Genomic DNA, 24,935 nt, shown 5'->3' with positions numbered 1-24,935 from the left:
CAGCAGGATCCATAGCTATAGTCGGATCCATAAATGTCTCCTTAGTAGCAAGCATAGCACCAGAGGTAGTAGTAGCATCTCCTCGTGGTCTCTTAGAAGTCTTAGTGCTTTGCTCAGCACTCTTCATCTGTGCCTATCTCTATCTAAGATAGGTGGCTCCTATAGTGGCAGTAATGTGTACTAACTCTAGGGGAGGAAAGTCCGACAAACCTAAGAACCTCAAAATCCTAAAAATAAACATAGGTAAGAACAACTTTTGACTCTTACCCTTACTCCTATAGATATCAACAATGGTTTGTATAAACATAGACGGAAAATACATAGAACCATCAGTAATGAAAGCATAAAGGAAAGCACATCGCTCAATGGGAACAGTATGAACATGGGAAATGGGATAGATGTTATGACATGTGATCCTTAAGTATAAAGAGTTAAGCTCAGTGAACTCACAAGAGTTGATTCTTGGTTCAAAACCCCAAGAAACAAGACGACCACACAGAAGAGACATCATATCATCCACAACAAGAAACTCAGTGTATAGGTATGTGTGTTTTCGTACTAAAGGCACTCCTAAAGCCTTAGAAACAATTTGTTTAGTGATAGTAAACTCTTGACCATGGATCTAGGAAGTCAAATAATGACCAACAGTAACCTCAGAATAGATAGAGAGATTATAGTAAAACTCTCTAATCAAGGCAGCAGCAGGAGGATCAAACACCTCACACAAGAAAACCCAATTCCTAGACACGAAGTTTCTACGTATAGAAGGATCTAGTTCACTCAACACTATTTCCCTTTCACCCCAAATAGACCTATACTTAGTCAAGGTCTCATATGTTTCCTCACACTTAGCTAACAGAAACCTATCTCTATCTCCTATGACTGAACAAGAAGAAGAAGACCCAGGGTTCCTATTAGCTATAGTTTTGAATTTCCGACCAACCTTAGGAGCCATGACTAAGAATCAAGAAAAGAAAAATAACAAAAACCAAGGGCAGATTGCATAAGAAGGATTAGACACAAGATAACATGTAATTTGAAAAAACTATATGATGTATGACAGTTATCCTCATATGATGCATGATCTAATGCTTTTAAACAGTCCAAAATCACCACAAATTGAAAAATTGACAAAGGAAATTTTAAGAATTTTAGAAAATCCCCAACTTTGAAAAATAACCAATCCTCAAAAATCCTCATATTGACAACTTGAACACTACAACAAGTAAAATACAAGTTATAATCACTCAATTCATCAATATTAGAAGTCAATTTCACTCAATTTTGTTCAATTTCACAAAATCCCCAATTCCTCAAAAACTAAGAACCCTAATTTTGAAATTTTCACATAAACTCAAAGATTTTGAAATTTAAGCATGTGAAGCATGTTTAAATGATGCATGAACAAAAACCCATGGTTCAGAATTGATCAAAAACCCTATATTCATCAAAAACCCAAAATTTGAAATGTGCAAAAACCCCAAAAAAAATTCATGAAAAATGCATGTAATCATGCAAAAAGATGAAAAAGAAAGGTTAAAAGAGTCTTACCTTAAGTAGATGAAGAAAAGCTTTGAAACTTTGACCACAAACACTACATTTTTTTTTTTTTTTTTTTTTTTAGATGAGGGATCAAGAGAGGAATCGAAGAGATAGACAAAAACTCTTTTGAAAAAAATCAAATCTAATTCCCTTTTGTTTTTAAAAAACTGAAATCCAATCGGTTGAGAGGAATCGAGTAGGAATCGAAATACACATGAAAACAGGCTCAACTGATCGAAAGGAATTGAGAGACTCAAGATTTTTAAAAGAAAAAGTCATTTTTCTCCTTCACATTTTGATCAATTGAAATCGGTCGAATTTCAAAGAAATAGAAATTTTGAAAAATCCTGGAAAAGTTTTTGCAGAATCATTTGAAAAAACTGTTTTTATGATATGACACGAATGTTCATGACTTCAAATGATTTTCAAAACCAAAATTTTCAAAGAAAAATTCAACTTTATCAATTTTCCTCACTCTTTTCTTTTCTCACATCCCAAAAATGCATTAAACATTTCTAGAAATTTAATTTTGGTAGGCCACAAAACATAACACACAATCACATGTACCATATTTAACAATGTTTTGCTTGTGGTGTGTGCAACTAGCAAGTGCATGAAATACTCGCAAGGTGATACGTAAACAGAGAATAAACACACTTTCTACATTATTCATCACATAAGTTTGAAAGTGACTATTACCTAAAGAGTTACATCATATAACTCCCATCTCTTAGAAAATACACTTGCAACCATGTATTTATTTTATTCTTTTCTTTTGAAGCATATTTTTCTTTTTGTTTTTTCTTTTTGTTTTTGCTTCTTTTAACTAATATACAATAACACCTTAAGAATTTTGCTGTGCAAGTGCTACACCTTACTGAGTATGGCTTTTATGATTTGTACACAGGTGTACATGATTGGTAAGTAATAGTGGTGAGATGATTATTTATGCCTTTTTCCTAGGATTTTTTAGTGCTTACAATCAAAAAAATGTGACTTCAAAATCAAGAGCATGTGATTAAAAACCATAAAAAACTCACACAATACAAGCACTACGTAGCACAAACTAGCAAAATGCAGAAAAATAATGCTCATCAAAGCTAAATAAGGTACACAGTCATGAAATGTAAATTTCATAGGCCAACCTCAATTACACAACTTGAAGATGCATAATACAAATTTTTTTATTTTCTATTTTTTTTATATTTAAAAAAAAAAAAAAAAAAAAAAAAAAAAAAAAACATAAAACAAAACAATCCTAGAATGCAATGTATGAATGTTATGCAAATGTAGTCCTAAATAAAAATAGTTTGGGTCACAAGAGATAGAAAAAATTTACACAAGGACCATGTTAGAAGGACTCACTAAGGCTAAGTCTTTTGCATCCAGGCCCTTTTAGATGCAAACTTGGAGTTGGGATTTGTTTTAATTTCAGCTCCAGTATTGGTATAAAGATTAAGAACCTTCACCAACTCATGAATAAGTGCAACAGGATCTTGTGCTTTTGGCACATGCACTTTTTGTTTGGGAGATTGCTTTAAAGCTTGCAACTTAAAGCAATTTGGTCTAGCATGCCCATCTCTACTACAAAAGTAAAAACCACTGAGGTTTGTGGTTTTTCTTGCTTCTAGATTGATTAGACCTTTTAGATTCAGACTCACTTAGATCTACTCTAGTTCTTCTAAAAGCAGGGGATACTTCCTTATGAACCTTAACATAAAAAAGAGTTTGACAAACAGCAAAAGATGGTGTAGCAAGTACGAACTTAGGAGGATTCACTACAGTAGTAGATCCATTCTCAACAAACCCTAGACCTGTCTTATTAGAAACAAACTTTTGAACATGTAACATCTCATCTAGTTTAGAGGTAGAAGATCTATCTATTTGTTCTCTAGCAATAGATAATTCTAATTCTAAACTCTTAACTTTTTCAAGCAAGGACATGTTCTTAATCTTAACAGAGTTCAAGAGTTCATTAACATTAAACAACTTTAGCAGCAAATTCTTCTTTTCCTATTCAAGAGTGTTTATCTTTTTTAAACCTAATTCAACACTCATAACATCTTTAGCTGCTATCTTGCAAAGCTTGTTGTAAGCTTCCTGCAAATCTGCATTCTCAAAGAGTTCCCCATCAAAAGGGTTCTCATCAATAGTTTCAATTTCACTTACTACAGCAATAGCAGTGAAAGCCATGAAGTTTCATTCTTGATCACTTTTAGACTCATGATCAGAAACTTCATCATCACTCCAAGTAACAGCCATAGCCTTACCTTTTGACCTCAAGAAAGATGGACACTCAGATTTCATATGACCATAACCCTGACAACCATAACACTGTTGTCCTAAAGATATGTTTGAAGATTGACCTATTCTTTCTTTTGATTTTTTAGCATTATTGTTTTTAGCAGTGTCATTCTTCTTCACATTCCTAGTATCAACATTGTTTATGTTCCTTGCCCTCTTATTATTATTTCTCAAAAAATTTCTAAAGTTCTTGGCAATATAAGCAATTTCAATAGATGAGAGTTGATCATCAAATCCACAATCTTCAACATCATTAACAAATTTTAAAGCCATAGGTTTGGATTTATTAGTCTTTGGTAACTTAGATTCATAGGACTGAAGAAATCAATAGGGATAGAGTCAAAATCTTTACTTTCAGTTATGGCAGTCACTTTGGGTTTAAAATCCTTTGTCAAAGATCTAAGAATTTTTCTAACAATTTAGGTTGATCATAGATTTCACCCAAATTAAAAAGTAGAATTAACAATATCATTCAACTTAGCATAGAATTCATCAAAAGACTCATCTTCAGACATTCTAATACTTTCAAATCTAGATGTCAACTGTTGTAGTTTATTGATTTTTACTACCTTAGTGCCTTCATGCACAGTTTGTAAGATGTTTCATGCAGTGTGAGTAATCTCCACATTTGAAATTCTCTTAAATTCTTCCATAGAAACAACATTGAATATCGCATTCATAGCCTTACTATTAAAGCTTGCTACTTCCATTTGGGTATAGTCCATTCACCAATAGCTGTGAATGGTCTTTCCCAACTGTTCTCAACAGACAACAACCATACTCTCTCATCAATAAATTTCAAGAAGACTTTCATCCTAACCTTCCAGTAAGTATATTTATTTCCATCAAAGTATGGGGGGATCACAAGAAAGTGACCGTGTTCCATGACATCCGAGGTCAAGGATCAACTCTAGGTAAAAATACCTATAAACATGAGCTAACCTGTTCTGATACCAATTGAAAGTTCATTTAGACCCCTTAAACCAAAAATTTTAACCTAATTTATTAACCAAGTGATTACTTAGATTAATTATTTAGTTCTAGGTTAAACATAAATATATCATGAAAAGATGTAAAAAAGTAAATAACATCACGATATGATGACCCAGGAAAACCAATGAAATGAATCGTTTCAAGGTAAAAGCTTGGAGAGGATTTAACCTAGCTATCCTCAAAATAAACCAAATCCACTATAAGAGAATCAAAGTTTTTACAAAAAATTTAACCCTAAATCTAATGCTACCTCTAGTAGTAACTTACTGACATGACCACATGCAAGCTCCAAATCCATGGACTGCTCTTCTTGAATTTATAGCAACACAAGCCGCCTTGCTTGTGACTTTGAGATCCCACTCAAAGGTTTTAGATCACCTTTACTTGTTGATCTTGATGCAGCAACTAGTTCTACCAATCCTTGATTGTAGTTTTAGCTCTAGTAGATTCTTGTGTAGTTAGAAGGTACAGAACCTCTCAAATTTCACAAAGAGTAACACACAAGTCTTCTTCGGCTCTTCCAAAATGTGGCTAGGGTTATTCTTTTATATGTAGAGAAGTTTAAGTGAAACCTTAAAATTTTTCGCGGGCTTGGGCCTGTTTAAAAATCCGTTGAAAAAAACTAGACCAGCGATTTTTGATCGGTCAAGCCTAATTCTTGATCGATCCAGAAAGGCAGAACTTCACTTTTCTTTTTTGCAATCAACTGGACTTCAAAACTAGAAACACCCTTATTTAAGCATTGCCTAAACACTTAGACTATACATGTTTTGATCTCGATTTGCCAGCACAATACAATAATGATTCTAAATAATTAATTTTAAATCTTTAGAACCTAACACTTTCCAATTGTAATCCAAAAATGCAACATTCATATACTTGATTCATAAACATTTTTAGTAACAATTAAAAGTATTATAATAACAAATTGATTGAAAATAGCATCAACACCTAAAAATGCCAAAATTACCAAATTTTGACTTTGGTGGTTGATGCCCATTTCCTTTGCAAAATGATTATTTGCAATAAAAAAAATTTAAAAAAAAAAACCCAAAAAAAAAAAAATCAATCATAAATAGTGTTAAAAACAAATGCTTCACAGCAAAATAAATAATATGTTTTTGTTGATTCTATATTTTGTTTGCCCTCGATTTGCGTGCTGGACCTTGAAAAATACAAAAATATTATTTTCTCTCCATGGGGCCAAGAGGACATTCAGAATGACGTAGCACAACCCGTTCAAACATTGGAGCACCCGAAGTGGTTTTTTTAGATAAAATGACTAAAATGCCCCTAGTTAACCTAAGGTTTGACCGAAGGTCAAATGAGGTCAAAATCCTCACATAACAACACTTTTCTTGGTTTTTCACCAAACCCGAGCTTCTCAGAGATTTTTGGCCACTTTGACCAAGTTTAACACAAGGTTAACCTCGAGTGGGCCCAAGAACCCTAATTTTGAGTCGACCGTCAGAACGCCATTATGAAGATTATCAAATTCTCATTTCAACGACTATTCATGAGTCAAAGTCGGAGTTAGAACTGTTGAGATATCACGAAAACCGGGATAACGCACCAATCGATGCACCGCTAACTTTCGAGAGCCATAACTTTCGATCTAACCGTTATATTTTCAAGATCCATACCTTTTCAAAAATCGAAAGTCAAGACCTTTCCAGATCAAACCCATCTGAGGAAGTTTGAAGGTGGCGATCCTTCGCCTCGTAATCTGTGTTGGGGCTATAAAAGGCCCCAAGCACCCTTCAAACCAAAAAAAAAAAAGAGGTCTTCCCGGTTCCTGTGCTTTGCCTGGATGTTTTCTACTCATTTTTCTTATCTCTCAAACAAACACACACACACACAAACAACAACAACAACAACAACAACAACAACAACAACAACAACAAAACACACACACACACATGAAAGACACATCAAAGTCTCTTGATTCTTCATTCTTTACCAAAAATATAAGGTATTGCTCTTATACCCAATCTTCTTCTCCTTGGTTCTGCACTTTGGATTTAGGGTTTAGGGGTGTGGATGTAGCTTTTTAGCTACTATCCACACCCCTAACCTTTTAAATCTTTTTCTAGCATTGTTTCTCTCTTTTTGTCTTAATAACATGATTTATTACTTTTTTAGCACGTTGCTTGCTTTATTTGTGTTTCTAGCCTAAATCTCCTTGCTTTTTATGCTTTTTGCCATGTTTCATGCTTATATCTACATCCTTACATGCTTATATGCTTAGATCTACGTGCTTTATACCCTATGCCATGTTTCCCTATGCTTTGTTCCTCTTTTTGTTCTAGGTTAATGTTAGGGTTACATGCTCACATGCTTGTATGATGTTGTTGGCTATGCCTTGCTTGGATCTATGTGTCTATGTGTTTATTTCCATGTTATATGGTTAGATCCTTGTCTTCACATGCTTATATTCTTGGATTCATGTTCTTCCATGTTTATGTGCTAGGCTTGTACATGTTGATGTGTATGTTTCTATGCCTACTTGTCTAGATCTATGTTTTCAAATGCTTGTGTGCTTAGATTTATGTTCTCTACATGCTTTATGCTATCTTCCATGTGTTTGTACACTCCATGCCATGTTTGTATGCCTAGACCTAAGCCATGTTCATCATGCCATGTGCTATTGTAGCCCTTTTGTCGCTTTGTCTTTCTTCCTTATGTTTTGGCCTATCAATTCGGACCCAATCTAGAGCCTATGGTCTTTATCAAAGGGTTGGGATCACCCTTTTTGCATGTCTATGATTGCTTGCTTTTGTGCTTTATGCTTGTATTAGCCTCTCTTGTTCTAGGTTTTGCCATGTTCAATGCACTTAGTGGGTTTGTGGTTATGTGGTTACATCTGATGCCCACGAGGCCTTGTTTGGGTGTAACCACTTGGGATTCATCGCCATGATGCTGGTTGCTTTGTGCATAACTTTCCCACTTTCTACTCTGTGCGATGATATGCTTTCCATGCTTGTTTTTGCCACCTGTTGGCTTTCTATGTATCTTTACATACTTGCTTACATGTTCATGCATGAGTCTTACTTGCTAGTGTGTCATCCATGCTTCAACACAATGAAGTTATGGATATTCGATCCAAATCTACATTTGTCCCTCATAGACACCACCTTTTGTTTGTTTTCTTGCTTGTTGTCTTCTCGTTTGTTTGCTTGCTTTCTTGTTATTTACTTGCCATGGCTATCATACTTATCTGCTTTATGCCTTTTCATATGCTCTTTACATCTTTTCCTTCCATTGCTTGTCTGCTGGTTTCTTGTCTTTGCCTTTGCATGTACACACATGGAGCGAGGACGCATGGAGCTAGGGCACGGTTTCCCAAGCATAAGCAAAAAGGGCGCAAATGTGAGCATGTTAATATAAGCCAAATGGCTGTGTCTAGTAGGTTTAGGGGGTCTAACCTTTCCCATTTGGCTATGTACCTTTTTAAAACCCCTACCTTCCTCCTCCCTTTCTCTTTTAGACAGGTCATATTAGGTATATCATGCCATGTACCATTCATCCTCATCTCTAGAGTGTGGCGACCCCTGTTTATTTTCCTGCAATTTTATTTTGGGCCATGCTCTAGGGATGTAGGCATTTACTTTCCTGCTCTGTGTGCTTGCATTATGTATGATGTATGTATATATATACCTGCTCACCCCTTTCCGGTACGAAAGTAAGGTGACATGTTGCCAGATTTTCGCCGTAAAAATCTGGCACTTTACTAGAAAGCCTTAGGAAAGCATAGATTGGGACCACGCCCATTTAAAAGCCAAACCTCAAAGCCCCCATGCATGCAAAGTCCTGAAAGCCAATGCCAAAATCATGTTTTTACTGCTAATCTCCAGAAATTAAGGTTTTATCAAAACAAAGGACTGTCCTTGGACAGGCGTTGTGAGGTCTAACACCTTCCCCACACATAACCAAATTTTCGAACCTAAGAATCTAGGATTGGTAATAAAATCAACTAGAAACAAGTGACCAATCACACCTTAGAAAAACCAAATGATTGGTGGTGACTCCACTTACCTTTGGTAATATCTTAAAATTTGGCCTAGATTCCTGACACAATGCCAAAGGTAGACATACCATCCTCCACCGAGAGAGAGAGAGCACCCAAAACCCCACGCAAACCATGCCACACACACGCACACCCATCATCATCATCTAAGAGAGGGGCCTCCAACGGGCCCCTTGCGTGCGTAGGAGTATCACCCCGACCGGTGGTCGAACGAAGGCCCACGATGGCGGCGGCAATTTTTCCACTACCATTTTTCGAGGCCAGGCGTCGATAGTTTTTATAATGGATTCTAAAATCTCACTAGTATAAATTCTAGAGTGAGTTTAGACCCCCAATTTTAAAATTACAGCTAGATTGATTTTAGTCTACTCTAAATAATGTGGAACAAGAGTAATAAAAGCACAATCAAGTGGGACTACTAACTAGGCATGGATAAACATAATTGATAATAAAGTAAAAAGCACAAGTTGTAAGGGAAGAGAGGAACAAATACAAGATAACACCGTGATGTGTTATCGAAGAGGAACATCAGAGAACCTGGTGGAAAAACCTCTCGCAATTAGGGTTATACACGGTGTAGTGCGGCCAGTTATGGGGGATTTTTTGCACCGCACCTATAGGGTGTGGTTTCCCTTAGGCTTGACTGCACCTCACATGTAAAAGGGTAGGAACCAGTCTACTCCAGGTTCGGTTCACCCTAGTGGTGCAATTAGTCCAATGAAAAAATAAAACAAGCATATAAATTTAAGAGAAAAAAAAAATGACATTAGAACTATCAAACAACCCAAATATTCCCAAAAAAAAAAAAATAAATAAATAAATAAATAAATAAATAAAAAATAAAACCAAACAAACAAACAAACATGTTCATAATATTTCTCTAATATCCACACAAAATTTTCAAACAAATTCCAAATACTTTTAGAAGCAAAGCAAGAAGCCAAGGAGAAGTAGCTTAGGTATTGAGCATTATACAAATTCACATACATGCTATTGAGCATCAAAACATACTTTAGAAATTTCTAGATAATAGCCATGACAAAGAGGAGAGAAGAGAGGGGAAAACTTGGAGAACGGTGACATTGAGTTGTAGAAGATGTTGGTGGTGAGTGGTGTCAAACGGTGGAGTTAGATGAGAGATCGATAGAGAGAGGTGGAGATGTAGCCGAGAGAGGGAGGCTGAGGCGGACAACTAAAGGATTTCTCAAATATAACCTAAACTCCAACTAAAACGACGCTGTTCCACTTCTTTTCTTTTTTTTTCCTGATACTAAAACGATGTCATTTTGAACTATATCTATATATATATATATATATATATATATATCTGTGTGTGTGTGTGTGTGTGTGAAGGGGGGCGGGTCAGTTCGGTTTCTCTTTGGTTTGCAAATCGGGGCTTAATAGTATTAATGGATCGCAGGTTAAAGGAGGACTGAATTAAGAAGTTTTGAAACTTAGAAGATTGAAATGAATGAATGCAAATTTAGATGATTTAAATGAAAAGTGGGGAAACTTAAAGGGTGGGTTGTGCATTTTGGTCTAAAGGTTATATGCTCTAAATTAGCACAAAATTTAAGATTGTATTAAGTCTTTTAAACACTATCTTGTCTAACCGACCAAGAAGGCTCTCGTAGTTATCTTCGTGGAATTTTGTAATAATATATTTAGTTGTTTTGAACTTTGATACATTTTTAAGTGTTTGGTGAATTCGGATCTGCTTAACAAGTCATATGAATTATTAAGTTTAAATTTTATTGGACCATGGTGTAAAACCCTTGTTTTGCTGTTTACACTCTCCAATACTAACATGCCACGTCAGCAGTTCACAAACTAATCAATAGAGCCCACCACACATAATACTATCTCTTCAATATCCAATTTCAGAAAACTAAAGCCATCAAATAAAATAATAATAAAATAACCTTGCGAAGAGCCACCACCTCCAACCTGGCAAACGCCGCCGGAGTCTGGCAGGAGACATGGGCATCTTCCCTACTGTCCTAGACTCCCTTTCGTCATACATATACATTGGACTGTTGACAAGAGTATTTAGTTGCAGAACACTTACGAACATAAAAGGCCAATGTTGTTCTTAATATTTGGGCCGGTCTTAGTTGTGCCCAATGTATAGAGCGCCTATCCATTCCACCTAACCCAATAACGTCCCCTTCTTCTTTTTCTTTGGTAAATAGTTCCAAAATTTTCAAACGAAAACTTAAAATTTAAGGCTATTACAAATTAAACTATATAATTTTCTAGTTTTAAATTGGATTTATTTAAAAAAATGTAAAAGTTAACAAATGCCGTAAGGTCATTAGTATATAAAATATTAAAAAAAAAAAAAATCAAGAAAAAATAATTGATTTTTTTTTACAAATTTTTATATTTTCCATAAAATGGTATTAAAGCACAAAACTTTCCAAAAATAGCTAATTAATAAATGCTTAAGGGCACCCATTAACCAAACTCTTTTAAAAATCATATCAATTTAAGCCCACACCTTTCAAGTTTGAGCCTTGGCCCTTGCCATAATTCTAACTCTGCTTTTTATGTTGTAACTTGTAATAGGTTGTCCATCCCTCTAACATTTTGGATGCCTAGAGGAAGGATTTTGCGCTGCTTTCTTTTTAATAAAATTTGCTTTAAAATTAAATTAAAAAAATAATAAGAAGAGAAAAAGAAGGATTACATCATATATTATCATTAACAGACATCTTCAACCTGAATTCCTTTCTCAAACTTAGTTGATTAATCTAATCAAAAGTATCCTCCAGAGATAGACCGGGGGGGGTGGGGTGGTGTGGTTGGTGGAAGTAGTGGGTCGTGAAGGAGAAAAAACAGAGACCGAAAATATAGCCTCTGTATACAAAAAGATGCCGATGCCTCTATATATTCCGAAAATGATATCACAATGGCTCTTTTGAATTTGCCAAATTAACTCTAAAACCTATCACAGCATATGAAGACATTACATATTTAACTTTTCCTTCATTTTTCTTTAGTGCAGGGCGAGAATATTAATGACAATCGTAGTGAATAATTACTAGCGATATAGTAGCTTCAAAATTTCAGAACACCTTAGGCCGGCAACCGGCTTCATTCCTTTGTCTTTCTGTCGTCTTATGAACTTGAATTTTCAATTACACTATCTCTGGACCTTTTGTAGCATGTCCAAACATAAGAAGCCAAATTATTAGAATATTCATGAGTTGGAGTAATTGAAGCAATATATATATATATATATATAGATATATATATATATATATATATAAAAGCAGAGGCAATAAAGAATAAAGATACCTTCGAGTTGCATAAAACCATTGTCTCTATCAACATTCTGACCAAGGATTTTGTCTACCTAATTGGTTGCTATTCGGCACAAGACTTAATGATTTGGTATAAAGCCGGCCATACCGACTAGGAAAATCCAACATGAGGTCCTTCAAATGACCAAGTTAAACAAAAAATAAAATAAAATAAAAATACAAATAATTTAAAAACGAAAATAGAAGCTTTGAAATAGGACAGCCATATGATATAGCTGAATCATTCCTAGCCTTTCAAGCCTTTCCATATCTAATTGACCTTAATTCTTTCTCCCTCTCTATGCATTTCAACCATGGCTCTCTCCCACATAAGTTTTTGCCTTCTTCAACTTGAAAAAATCCATTCTCTTCTCAGTCTCAGTCAATCTTCATATTCTTTCTATTGCTACTTCCCCATGCCAAGTCAATTTCCTTCAACTTCACTAGTTTCCAGCAAAATATGAATGACGCAATAACATTCCAAGGGGATGCATTCACTTCTAAAGGAGTTCTTGAACTCAAAAAGAATCAACTCGACGGCTCCATCAGTTACAGTGCTGGTCGTGCCTCATATGCTGAACCGGTGCAACTTTGGGATGCCAGCACAGGAAGGCTTACAGACTTCACCACCCATTTCTCCTTTATCATAAAAGCCGTTAATATCTCAGTGCATGGTGATGGGCTCTCGTTTCTCATTGCACCATTTGAGTCTAACATCCCCAACAATTCGAGTGGTGGGTATCTTGCATTGTTTAGCGGTGAATCTGCTAACAAAACCTCGCAGAATCAAATTGTTGCTGTTGAGTTTGATAGTTTCCAAAACTATTGGGATCCAAGTGATGATCATGTAAGAATCAATGTCAATTCCATTTTATCTGCGACAAATGTCTCATGGAATAGTAGCATCAAAAACGGGTCACAAGCAAATGCATGGATAAGTTATAACTCAACCACCAAAAATCTGAGTGTCTTCCTAACTTATGCTTATAATCCAGTCTTCGGTGGGAATTCTAGCCTTTCGTATATTGTTGATTTGAGAGTGTTTTGCCAGAATGGGTTAGAATTGGTTTCTCCGCCGCTACAGGTAATTGGGTTGAGTTACATTCAATACAATCATGGTCATTCTATTCAAGCTTGGAGACTAAAGATAGAAACAAGAAAAACAAACTGGGGTTGTGGATTGGTATAACTGTGGGTTTTGGTGTTTTAAGTTGTGGACTAGGCCTATTTTGGTTCATCTATTGGAGAAAAAGGGTTAGTGGAAAAACAGAAGATTTGGCCGATGATATATATATGGATTATGAGTTTGAAGAAGGAACTGGACCAAGGAGGTTCACGTACCATGAACTCATTTGCGCAACAAACAACTTTGCTGAAGGAGGGAAGCTTGGAGAGGGAGGATTTGGAGGCGTTTACAAGGGTTTGTTAACCGAATCTAATATAGAGGTGGCTGTTAAGAGGGTCTCAAAAGGATCGAAGCAGGGGATAAAAGAGTATACATCCGAAGTGAAAATTATTAGTCATTTGAGACGTAGGAACTTGGTTAAACTTATTGGTTGGTGCCACGAACGGGGAGAATTCCTTCTTGTCTATGAGTACATGCCTAATGGAAGCCTTGATTTTCATCTCTTTGGAGCAAAGATTATGCTAACATGGCCCGTGAGGTATAAATAGCCAATGGATTGGCTTCTGCATTGTTGTACCTTCATGAAGAGTGGGAACAATGTGTGGTGCATAGGGATATTAAGTCAAGCAATGTTATGTTAGATTCAAATTTCAATGCCAAGCTTGGTGATTTCAGTCTTGCAAGGCTTATAGACCATGAGTTGGGTTCACAAGCAACTGTTTTGGCAGGCACCTTGGGCTACCTTGCCCTGGAGTGTATTACCACTGGAAAGGCAAGTAAAGAATCTGATGTTTATAGTTTTGGAGTAGTTTCCCTTGAAATTGTTTGTGGAAGAAAGCCCGTGGAACTAAAGGTAGAACCAAGCAAAGTAAGACTAGTAGAATGGGTATGGGACCTCTATGGAAAAGGTCAATTCCTTGAAGCAGTTGATAAGGGACTAAATTTGGAATTTGATGAGCAGCAAATAGAGCGCTTGATAGTAGTTGGGTTATGGTGTTGCCATCCTGATCCTACCATCCGACCCAAGTGATAAATATTCTTAACTTTGAAGCTCCCTTGCCTAACCTTCCATCAAAGTTGCCAGTATCAATGTATTTTGCACCTCCAATGCACATGTGTCGATTCTCCTACACTTCTTCTGGTCTCACGGGATCAATGAAAGATGGGACGCAATGTTCGTGTAGCAATTGTTCTACTCATTCATCTATGTCAGCTGGATCTAGAAAAGCTCTTCTATATTCAAGCAAAGCTGATAAGTAGTTGGGTTCAAATATGTTTGTTTGTTCATGTATCGTGTAATTTGGCTCAATTTATGATTTTTGTTTCTTGGATTGATTAGTTTTTTTAAAAGTTTCCTTCTCTTTTTAGATATAGAAACTTCTATTTAATTCAGAATTTTGTGATTATGTTTGTGTAGTCATGTGTAAGATTTGGAGAGGGAGAGAGGAAAAAAATGTGAAGTGCTATTGTATTAGTTTAGAATCCTATATGGTTTGACATGGTTAGATATAGAGGAACTTTGTTATTTGTGAGTGCTTTTGAATATGTAAATGCTTTGTAATGACTATTATTTCATTTCTGCTACTGGTAGACACACTAACGCCAAACCACTTAAATTTTGGTGTTCATCTCTTATATGTGATTGTTTTCTCTTCCTTTCGTCAGGGATTTTTTTCTTTCTTTTTTTTTGGGTTCTTATTATGTTTCTGTGAGATCTTTTACATGCACATTTAGTGGTCACAATCAATCTTGTGTGGAAACTCTTCAAGAGGCCCTTCTGCACAACATCATAAATACATCATAACATAAAGGTTTGGGCTTGTGTTAAACACGTGTAGTTTGCTTCAATTATATCCCTGATAAGCAACATATTCAATTCGCCAAAAAATAAGGGGTATTTGGTACATGTGTTTTGTTATTTAAAAATATGTGTGGAAATATGTGTGAGTGAAAAAGTGTAAAGAAATGCGTTGTTTAAAAACTAAAAATGTGTGTTTGAGTAGGTGTACCAAATACCCCTAAATGTAACAAGTATATTTAGAAACATAGTAAAAGAGGTCACTAACATTTAGGAAAAATACAAATGACATGAACCACACATGAAATGGAAGAGAATTTAAAACAAATTAAGAAACTAACTCTACCTCTTCAATAACACATCAAATTAGGTTTTCAAGGATAGAATGAGATAAACCCCATTTCCAGCATAGCTCCTAATTGAGGTGGAATTTTAATGGCTTCCACTTGCTTCAATTCTAGCTAGCCATTTTTTTTTTTTTTTTTTTATACAAGATAGAATTCTACTCTAACCTAATATGAGTGTATATGTGTGTGAATGAATAATGGCATTTCTTATTAAATTACTAATTATCCCAAAAGTGTAAGCTATTGGAATATAGTACATTTAATCATTTAACCATATAATTTTAACAATCTCCCTCACGTGTGAGCTCAAAATCCCTTTTAATAGGTGAAGCTCAACATATAGGATTCTAAATAGGAGGTAGAGTAGATTCGAACTTCTACTCTGATACCATGTTAAATTATTGATTGATAAATTATCGATTTAAAATATGATAAATTTAATCATTTAACTATATAATTCTAACACTTTTCCCTATTGCCAAAGGTGATTGATAGAAACCACTAGCACCAACATACATATCACACTTATCACTACACTACTTTCTGCTCAGTCAACGATAAGGCAACAGTGCATTAGTTCTCATGGTGAAAGGACACTAAACTCATTCCAAACCAAAAGAGGGAGAGAAAATTTATTGCAAAAAACAAAACACCTATTTGCATAAGCAACTTAGCGAGGAATGAGCAACGCTATTTGCCTCTTTTCTAACCCAAATAAACGCACTCGAGTCAAAGCAATGGCTAAACTCAACAAAATTGCTTAGCATGGCAGAAATGGACTACTCAACATTAGGCAAGCCTAAATTTAGAGAATCAAAACAACTGTATTAACATCGCCCTCTACAATGGTCTTGTGCAAATTTGCAGCTTGTGCTAATTGTAAGGCTCAGAGGAATGCAATTGCTCCTCCCTACAATAGTTCACAAAGTACATGCTACTTAGTTCATGTATCTAGGACCTCACCCTCTACATCTTGAGCCAATATAGCCAATGCTGTAAATTATTCAGTGATAACAACATCAACATTTGGCATCACTAATTCCGTTGGAAGGAATTACCATTGCATTCTTGTCTAGGAACTTGGTCTTGAATTTGTACAAGTTCTAAAGCCAGTACATATTCTCTTACTAATGCCATCGATAATGAGAGTAATATTTACCTTTTTTCCGTGGTGAGGAATAAAGTTCCTGATGTTTCAAATGGCCTTAAGAATTATAGTCACTAGTCGCGAATCCTGCACGTTGTGCTTAATAATATTTTTAAGGTGATCTCATTAAATTTATTTCTGTAGTTTGGACTAATTTAATAAATAGTAATTTATTTCATAATCATATTTTCATTTGTTATAGTGACAATCACAAATATAATAAATAATTTTAGTCATACAAAAATGAAAACAATACAATTTTTCTCAAGATTTCAAAAGGTTGAAAAAATATTAATTTTTGAATAAAAATTATTTATAACATTTTTTGTATCATTAAAAAGTAACTAGAATTTGGAAATTATTTTTAGTTTAAAAAAAATTCAAACCCAATTTTTTCTACCATACAATCAAAAACACCGAGAAGCATATCAAAAAAATTTATAAAATTCAACAAAACTACAATTAAAATAAAAAAAGAAAGGGAAAAATAAAATTCACATCAAAGTCAAACTCATTCTCCCGAATATGTAAAATATTTCAAATGTGATGTGATCAAGCCAAATATTCAATGCATAATCAAATTCAAAAATTTTACCCTATTATACATAATGATTGTAATCAAGTCAAATATTGTGCTAATACTGTCATAATGTAATCTAACATCTAATCCAACATGCGAAAAATGAATAAATAAATAAATAATTTTAAACTCAAAATTGAATTTTCTTTTCTTAAAAATCTCAAAAAATACACTAATAAGATTAGGAAGATGAGCACTACAAAATATTCGTAAATGCTTAAAAACAAATACTCACACATCCAAAAACATCACAACAATTTGTTGCTAATTTGTTAAACAATATATTTACAAAAAGTAAAAGGAAACTGCACAAAGACCATCTTCTTCAACTACAGTAACTGTTCTTCATCATATTGTCCAAACTATTCCGTTGTTTTCCAAATAAACTAAAACCTAATAATAGCACAAAATATGGACATATTATAATATAATTTCCCCCCAAATCTGAGTTAGTCAATAATAAGACAATGAGTGTACAAACTTCATAAAAAAAAAAATCCAACAAAAAATGAAAAAAAAAAAAAAATGAGAGAGAGATAACCTTTTTGTGTGGGCAAATAAAATATGCATAAAATGGGAGAGAGTGACAAATCTATATATATATATATATATATATAATATATATATATAACCGAAACCTCTGAAACTCCCACAATTTTTCACCTCAGTATTTTTTATTTATATTTTTTAATTTGATTTAGGACAGCCCCAATTTTTGACTATATAGGAATTTCTCTTTAAAATGCAAAGATCCAAAAACATGTAAACCCTACACGAAAGCCTTTGAAGTCTAAACACCGCAAAGATTTAGAAAACAGACGCAGCCTCTTCAACAACCAAGTCTTCTTCACTGGCTTTGCTGCCCTTTCTCTCTCCTCCGCTTCTTCCTGTAAGTTGGGTTCTTTAAATTTTGGCTTTATTGCGTTTTTGGTTCATTAAACGTTGGCTTAAGGAGTTGGGGGAGGAATAGGAATGCTACAATATATACTTTTAACTTCTATTTTGATACCTATATTATTTTTCTATGAATCTGTTTTCTTTTTCTATTATATCTTTTTTTTCAATTTTTTTTTATTTGGTTCAATCTGGCACTCTCATTGAATGCCAGGTAAACAAGTCCATGCACAATATGGATAACATGCAGCTTTCTTTATTTTACTTTTTATTTTTCCATTTTCTTTTCAAGAGAAAAGCCTGCCAAAGTTTCATTCATAGATCAACCACTATTACATAGAAAGATGGGACTTATGCTACAACCATGTTCGAGTAAGTACATATTCAAGCCGCAAAATGTTTGAAAGCGGAAGAACCTTGTGAGAGACCCCGCCCCCGGCCCGTTTTTATAGGAATGTTGGGTCAAACCCACGTGAATAGGTGGAGTCATGTTATTGCCTCTCAAAATGGAGAGTCGACTAGTTATATTTTCCCCTTTAAATTAAGGGTTTTACAATTGAGTCGCCACTTATTTAATTATTGGAATAAATAAGAAAACCAAAATTGAAAAATTCTTCATTTTATTAATTTGAAATTGAATTTACATCGATCATAGGAAAATTACATGGTCTTGGTCCTAGATACAATCTAAGATAGAGTACCTGACTTTATTTCCTAGTTACAATCTAAAAATCGAAAATTACATGAATAAGCATTTGATCTACTAACCCTTGATCTAACTTTGGAGGCTATGTTACAAGGTGGGAAGGTGTTAGGCACCCACCTTACCCGGTGAAACTGGTCTTCTAGATTATGGTGGCCAACATTCATATCACATTATCCAATATGTTATCAATCAATTTGCATGTTGAATTTAATATGTGTACATGTGATAAACTCTAATTCAATTTATTAAGCATTGCATTTGGATTGAAAAATAAATTCAAGTGAATGGGTGTGGATGGTGATAACCTAGATTCAAGGTTTTGAAAGAATTATTAAACAAACATGTTTTTCATATTTTTTATGTGGATTTAAGATTAAATCTAGTGATATGCATAAACATGTGATGAACAATCAAGAACATGTAAAAAACACATAAGAACAATTAAGAACATTCAAACATATTCAAGAGAATTATCATGTTTTAATCTTAAATTCTCATCATGACAACATAAACAAATAGTTAGGGAAGGGGATTATACCTTCATGCAAGATCCATATGATAGAGGAGGGGACTCTTGATGGAGGTTCTAAAGGTGGAGGAAAAGAAGAGTTAGGAGAGAGAGAGTGAGTCTTACTCAATACCTTGAGTCTCAGGAAGACCAAGATATGACAAGACTACTCAATTTCACTAGAACTCAAGAGAAGAGAAAAGAGGGGGTTTTTTGTGTGCTTTGAAATGAAAGAGATGATAGGTTTATATAGTAGTGGTGGAGGAAATATAAATAGAAGGCCATTTATTGAGGGTTGACAAAGAATCATGAATCTGGACTTCATTTTAGCCTTTGGGGAAATTTGGTGCATTAAATGTGGAGATTGATGAGAGTGAGGAGTAAGCAAAGTTCGGTTTTTCTGTAGCTGCTGTGACAGTCTGTAGAGCCAACTTCAAAAAATCATATCTGACTCAATTCTGATCAGAATTGTCTCATTCTTGTGCTCAAATTGAAGCCTCGGATGTCTAGTTTTTGAGAAAATTAACCTCATTCACAGATTCAAAATATTTTGAGAGATATTGATGAAATAGTGAGCAGAGGTCATTTGTTAGAAAAATGGTTTCAGCACAATTAACATTAATAGGTCCTAAATTAGCTCCCAATTAACATTAAATGGCTCTAATCACTCTCATTTCAGACTTAATTGGTTCCAAATTTATCCTAATTGAAAGATAATTGCACAAATTACTCATTAAATAATTAATGTTTAACTATCTAGTTAATTAGGTGTGTGCAACCCTACCATAAAATGTAGTCATAACCAATCAAATTATGACACATCATCATTCTCATATTGATTATACTTATAACCAATTGAATTAATTGTTCATAATCACATATAGTCTAACTCAATTTGTGATAATACATCTCGGCCATTAAAACTTGATTTGATAATAACTTTCAATCTAATGGTCTGATTAGGGCTTATGACCAGTCGATTTGATCGTTACAATATCAAGATTATTTTGGTGAAATGAGATTAAGGATCTAATGACCAAAATCAAGATGCATATGTCCAATGTGAAATTACCCTTTTACCCTCCATGTAAGGTTAAATACGAGTTGCAAAATGGGGTGTCAACAACCCTGAACTTCGAATGTCAAAAATATTATTTAAACTCTTGGCTTTTCCTACGAAGTAGTGAAATTTGAAGCTATTATTGGTTGATTTGTGTTGTTTTAGTTATCATTCTTCTGTGGACTAGATGGTTTTTTAAAACTGATTGGCAGATTTGAAATTAACATTGCAAAACAGATGAAACTTAGTTCAATTTGGTAACTCTCCTTCTAGTAGGAGTCTTCTCTCTCGCTTTTTTCAAACGAGTCCCTCCCTCTTTTAGGTTCACTCTATAGGCGTGAATTTTCTTTTTCTTTTTTCTTTTTTTACTCTTTTCCTTATGGCGGACAATGTGATTGATGGCTTGGAGAATATGAAGTTAACGACTGTGGAGGAAGAAGTTATCGCAATATCTGAAGAGGGTAGATTGCCTGAGATTGAAAGCTGCAACTTGAGTCTCATTGGCAAGTTTCTAACGTGCAAGGTCTTCAATAAAAGGGCTACCATGAACACAATACAAAGAGCATGGGGGATGAATACTAAGTTACAGATTGTGGAAGTTGGATCAAATCTTTTTCAGTTCAAGTTCCAAATTGAATTTGACTTGAGCCAAGTTTTGAAATGAGGACCTTGGAGTTTTGATAATCAAGGAGATTTGGTGCAAAACCCTACTCATTGCATCATTCCCCATGCTCCTGGGAGTTGGACTTTTAGCTCTTTTCCTATGATTCCGTTCCTCCCTCTCCAAGCGCGAGGATATGGAAAAAGATTCACTGGGAGGTGTTCTAGACCTTTGCCTAAAACTTTAATCATCATCCGAGTCAATCTCCATACTAGGAGGGGAGTCTTCATAATCGTTTTCCCTGACTATTGTGGATGTTAAGGTTGTTATTTCTTTTCTTTTCTTTTTTTCTTTTCTTTTTTTTTTGAGGAAATTTAGGGTTGTTATTTCTAGGCGTGAAGATTTGCTTACTGTCTATGGAGTTCCAAACCTAAAGGTGTTATGGACTTTTGGTTTCTCCAATTTGCATTCTGTCACGATCATTAGAACGATGACTATAAGGTGTTAAGGCTTGCGCTTTTTTCATTACAATGACTTGCCTATAGAAATCAAGGTATATAGTCTTAAATCACAGCGCTGGAAAAAAGTTGAAGAACAATGGCCAAACAAGGAGATATGTCATTGGGAGTCGGCGTCTTTGAATGGAGTTGTGCATTGTTTAGTTGCTAATTTTGGCGTGCTAGATAAGGAGTCGTTTCTTGCTTTAGACCTTGCCTCTGAGAAATTCAAGCTCTATACAATGCCAGTTTCACCAGATTTTGACCATGTTATGGAATTGAAGATTAAGTATTTTCTTATTTTTGGGTTTTTTTGGTTGCATTTTATATGGCAAGAAAAAACCTAGGATTTTGGAAACAAATTGAGCAATGGGAGGGATTATATTATATTAAAAAAATGATCGAGACTTTAATTTTCATTAAAGAAAGGATGCCATTAATAATAGACATGGCATGCCTAACATTATTGGTGTTAATATTTTTTTTCCCTCTTAAATTGTAACTTATTTTTCAAGTGATCATAACTTTAAGCAAATTTAAAATTTTTGTTCAACTAATCCATGCATCGCACGGGTTAGCGACTAGTTTATAGTAAAATGATGAGAATAGTAAGAGAAAAAATAAAGGAAGATAAAGGGGCAAAATTATATGTAAAGTTAAAACCATTTAAGAGGAATATGTATAGACAATACTTAGTTACAACATTAAAATTGAAATAGATAAATATGTAAAGTTAAAACCGCCTAAGATGAATTTGTAAAGCCAATGTATTTATATATTTAATAATGTCAACAAAATTAAAAGTAAAAAATAAATATGAAAAAAATAATGATGTGGCAATGACATGGAGGATAAGGTGGCTTAACAAGAGCATAGCAACAATGCTACGCTTCAAATTTTAGATATATATATATATATAGATATATAGATATATAGATAGATAAGAAAGATGTATAGGTTCCAGTTAGCTCAACTAGTAAGTCTCTGATGGTTGTATAAGAGATCTAGGGTTCAATCCTCGCGTACACCAAAAACTAATTAGTGTCTTGGTTTGATGATAAAGAGCCATCATCAGGAGCAGACGCCATACATTAATAAAAAATAAATAAAAAAATAAGAAAGATGCATTGTTTATAATCGACCTTTGTCACATGAGATTCTATTAACTAAGTTGGAGGATCCATGACAAATCTTACTATGTCTAAATGGTTGGCTATTGAAATTTAATAATTATGGTAATTATACTAGATATATATTCCATTATTAGGCATTTAGTATGATTGTGTTTGTATATGTATTATATATTCTACTATTTACAAAAAATATTTTATATATTAGAAAATATTCTAATCGAGGGTTTGAATAGATATTAGAATTTAAGTTTAATTTTATATATATATATATATATATAGAGAGAGAGAGAGAGAGAGAGAGAGAACGGTAAAAAAAAAAAAAAAAAAAAAAAAAACATTCATTAATGCTAATATTCTTATTAGAATATCATTTATTATCTCTTATTTATGGCATTCCATACCTATTTATAAACCCAAAAATAGGTATACGTTTCTCACTGCTCTCTCTTTCTCCTCCATCACTCTTCCACCTCCACTGTCATAGGGAAATAATTCAAGAAAAATTGTAATTAGACTTTAGCTTCTATTATGACCACCATGAGTATAGATATAACCTTTAAAAGAGCTAAATGGAAACAAAGATGTTCATGTAGTAGATCTAACTAGATGAGATTAAGGTGTGGTTGAGTTTGAGTTTCTTTTGTGACGAGATTGTTTGAGTTACATTAAAAGTATATGGCTAAACATAACATTTGATTACTCTTCAAATGAGGCACATAACTTTGTATGCTACAAAACTAGTGATACAATGGTCAAGAAAAATTGATGGAAATTTGAGATCATCATTGAATTTCAAGAAGTCATAAGATTGAAAACTTTTCTACCTAACTACATTTGCTGAACATGCCACGATTGTGTCATACTAGTTGTGAATTGGCAAGTCACAAAGGAAAGTGGGGTTTTGTTCATTCATAACACCATATGTAGGGACAACATTTCCCTACAAAATGAAGTGTAAGCCAAAAATCCATGGTCGACAATCGTAAGGGCAATGGAGGAGAAAGAGAGAGTAGAGAGAATGTATACCAGTTTTTGGTTTTAGATATAGGTATGGAATGTCATAAATATAAGATAATAAATAAGATCTTAATCGGAATATCAGCATTAATGAGTGTCTTTTTTTTACCATTAGATCTACTTAAATCTAATAGTTTAAAAAAATGTGTAACTCTTTAGAGTTACATCAGGTGTAACTTAAACCCATCTCATATATATATATATATATATATATATAATTATGCTTCAAAAATCTTATATTTGAACCCGATGTTCCTAGGACTTCCTATGAAAGCACCTCACACAACCTTTATCACTTTATTTGAGTCTAAAATGGAAGCATCTGTAATAACTACTGTGTGTCATGCCCAATTAATATATATATATATATATATTATTGGTGTGACTAGGGGTGTGCATGGGTTGGATTGAGTTATGTTAGAGGCTTTTTTCAACTCAACCCAACCCAACCTAACCTATGACGTGTAGAGTTGGGTTGTGTCGGTATGTAGTGTGTAAAGTATTTTTTAAATAAATTGTTACAATTCACATAATATACTTAAATTATATCCCCAGTTTTCAAATTCTTAAAAAATAATTCTTAAAATACACTACAATCTATTTTAACTTAAAATAAAAATAAGAGTTATATATATATATATATATATATATGTGTGTGTGTATGGGGGGGGGGGGGGGGGGGGGTGGATTAGGCTAGGTGAAATAAATTGGAAATACTATTAACCTGACCCAACACAATCCTAAACTCAAAAGAAAATTCCAACTTTATCCAACTCACCAAACCATGAAAATCCAATCTGAGACATTGAGTTGGGTTGAACTGAGTTGATTTCTTCAAACTAATGAGTTGGATGCATTGCTCAATATTTGAACATTATTTGTGATCATGATTTGGTTGTTGAATAATAATAGGAACACAATAAAAAGTCATAACAATTTCACAACGTTCAAAAATTAGCATACCAATTAGCATATAGGTCCACTACAATCTCCAATTAAAATTTTTTTTTTAATGATGTGACATGATAATTTTAGTATTTTGTGAAATTACTATGAATTTTTATTACCTGAATTGTATTTCTCTTTGGTTGTTATTCAGGCTATGTTTGTTTCAAGTGTAAAAAGAATACGAAAAATATTTTACTCCATGAGGAGTGTTTGGGTTGGTCGGAAAACTCAGTCAAACAGAAAATCATTTTCATTGACCGTAAAAATAGCTATCCAAAATCTATTCAACTACCGTTTGTGGCCATGTCACCCATCACCAATTTGCGCTCTCTCTCAGTCAAACAGAAAATCATTTTCATTGACCGTAAAAATAGCTATCCAAAATCTATTCAACTACCGTTT

The 24,935-nt window shown here is 34.0% G+C and overlaps 1 pseudogene; it reads left to right on the top strand.

Moving 5' to 3' along the window:
• Positions 1–12,439: 12,439 nt before the first annotated feature.
• LOC115994246 lies at positions 12,440–14,820 on the top strand (annotated as a pseudogene).
• The last annotated feature ends 10,115 nt before the right edge of the window (positions 14,821–24,935 follow it).

The sequence above is a fragment of the Quercus lobata genome, chromosome 6, assembly GCF_001633185.2.
Source record: "Quercus lobata isolate SW786 chromosome 6, ValleyOak3.0 Primary Assembly, whole genome shotgun sequence".
Taxonomy (NCBI): domain Eukaryota; kingdom Viridiplantae; phylum Streptophyta; class Magnoliopsida; order Fagales; family Fagaceae; genus Quercus; species Quercus lobata.
The sequence above is the reverse complement of the archived record's forward strand: the minus strand, read 5'-3'. Positions and strand labels throughout refer to the sequence as shown.